Below are 2,768 nucleotides of genomic sequence, written 5' to 3' on the forward strand. Positions count from 1 at the left end.
TTATAAGTTCATAATTCCCAGGAAATAGCAATACTTGAGAGATAATTCCTGTTGCAGTATAGATCATAAGAATCTTTAATAAATAAAATTTGTTTTTGTAAGAAAAAATGTTTCATTAGAAATATTCTGGAAACCTATGAGTTTTCAAATAGTCAGATAAACACTAGATAATAGAAAACTGAAAAAATAAACAAGATAAAACTCTTTCCAACGCTTATACTCTTTGTAACTAGAGAGATTTATTATAAACTTTCTTGATTTAACCGCACTGCTAAATAATGTTTAAATATTTATTTATGCGATTTGATTAGCATATTAGCATATTAACTCCGCTTGCATGATCGCAGATCAGCGATCATGTGCCGGTCCTAAGCCCGGGAAAGAAGGAAGGTTGTTGGATCAGGCTAGCTCCCTACCCAAAGTAAAAAACAAAAAAATTGCTCATAGAAACGATACTCTGCTTCGGAATAGGACTGATCTAAGATGACGACCCATGCAAGGAAAAGGACAACGAAAAGGACAACAACGAATTGGAAAAAAAAAAAACCCATTATACGTCTGGCTACATGGAAATCAAATCATTACTCAATAAGATCCAAGAAACCCTAAAAGAAACTGAAAGATAATAAAATTGATATATATGATTACTAGAAAACCAAAAAGAAAGGCAAAGGTCAATTGCATACGATGACTATTTAGTAATCTTATGTGGGTAGAAAAAAAAAGTCAGAGCCAAGGAGGGGTAGCCATCGCAGTATCCAAGAAATACAAAAACAACATACAAGAGTGTAACTACATATCTTCACGAATATTGGTGGTAAAAATGAAAGCGAAAGACTAAAAATTAATATAGTGTCAATTTATGCACCCGAAGATAACAAACCAAAAAAGAAAGAGAAGCCTTCTACGACCAACTACAAAATATAGACGGATCATTACCAAATAACCAACAAATAATAATCCTTGGAGATTTAAACGCCCGCATCGAAAACGAATAATACCTGGAATTAAACAAAGGTTCAACGAAAATGTGTTAAATGATAATGGAGAACTTATGACACAATTATGCACATTTAACGAGCTAGGATTAACAATACATTCTATAACCACAAAGAGCAAGACAAACTAACATACAGTAACACCAGAGGCTTCAGGACCACAATTGATTATATTGTTACCATAGATACGTCCAACCAAACCAAATACTAGATATCAAGACGTTAAATTCCGCGAATGTAGGAAGCGATCATAGCCTGCAACTAGCATAGAAGAAAGAAGTTTAAACCCCAAAGCAACCTGCCCTAGCAACCAAAGAACCAAAAAATAAACATCGAGTTACTATGGAACTTACCAACTAAACAACTATATGAGAACAGGTTGAAGGATGGAATCGAAATAAACCCTATAAAAGAAGAAGAAATTATAAACACAGCCTAGAAGAAACTAAAACTGACATTTAGAAGCTGCATAAAGCCCTGGGAACACGAGCTGTAAAAAACAAGGCTAGAATGATCAAAACTCCTTGGTTCCGCCAGAGATTAAGGAAATATGCAAAAAAGAAGATTAGCATACCTTAATTATAGGACATTACGAACACCTGAATCATACGAAATCTATAGACGAATCGGAATCAAACAGCGACATTAGTAAGGCAAACAAAAAAACAACATTGGGAGATTTTTGCGAAGAGAATGGAGAGTGACTACTATGGACTTCAAAAACAAATCTGGCGATTATTAGAAATCAAAAAAGGAGGTCAACGAAATGGTCGAAACAAATAAGATCACAAGAGAAACCTGATTACCTACTTAACAGAACTCTATAAATCAGAAGAACCTCAACGGAACTAAATACGCCAGAAATAATAACGAGAAGCGACATACAAATTGAGTCCAGTGATGTAGAAACAGCTATTCGAAGACTAAAGAATAGGAAGAGCTCAGGGCAAGATGGCATCCAAAACGAGTTAATAAAATATGGTGCCAACGTCTCACACAACAACTAACATTCCTAATCCAAAAAATACTATGCCAACACAAAATACCTGATGAATGGCGAACTAGTACAACTATAGTTATGTTTAAAAAAGGAGACAAAAAGCTGCCTACAAACTACAGGGAATAAATCTTTTAAACACTTCATTAAATCTCTAACAAAAAGATTTAACGAATAAAATTAACAGCTTAACGAATCTAGAAGACGAACAGCAGGGATTCAGATCAGGCAGATCGTGCACAGACGCGGTTTTCATCATAAGACAGATAACAGAAAAATCAATTGAATACAACAGACCAGCATATATGTGTTTCATTGATTTGGAAAAGGCATTCGACCGAGTGCAGTTAAAGGATTTTATACACCTCCTCTATAACCGGTAAATTCTGAACAATCTTATCAAGACCATAGAGGACATCTATAGAAACAATAAGATCCAAGCAAAGATAAATGTTGTCTTGACTAAACCGATTGATGAAGGTCGTGGTATCCGACAAGGGGATTCCCTAAGTCCCCTGCTTTATAACTCATTATGGACGAAATAATAAGAAATGTAAGACTACTAAAAGGATATAAAATGGGCAACGAAGAAATAACCATCCTATACTACGCTTATGACGCTGTATTAGTGGCCGAAAATGAGGATGATCTACAACGTCTACTACACCGATTTAACTGCATAGCCAAATCATTCAATATGAAGATATCGGCCCAGAAAACAAAATGCATGACAACGTAAAAGACACCGTTAAGGAGCAAACTGGAATTGAAGG

The sequence above is a fragment of the Polistes fuscatus genome, unplaced genomic scaffold, assembly GCF_010416935.1.
Source record: "Polistes fuscatus isolate 324 unplaced genomic scaffold, CU_Pfus_HIC Scaffold9, whole genome shotgun sequence".
In the NCBI taxonomy this organism is placed as follows: domain Eukaryota; kingdom Metazoa; phylum Arthropoda; class Insecta; order Hymenoptera; family Vespidae; genus Polistes; species Polistes fuscatus.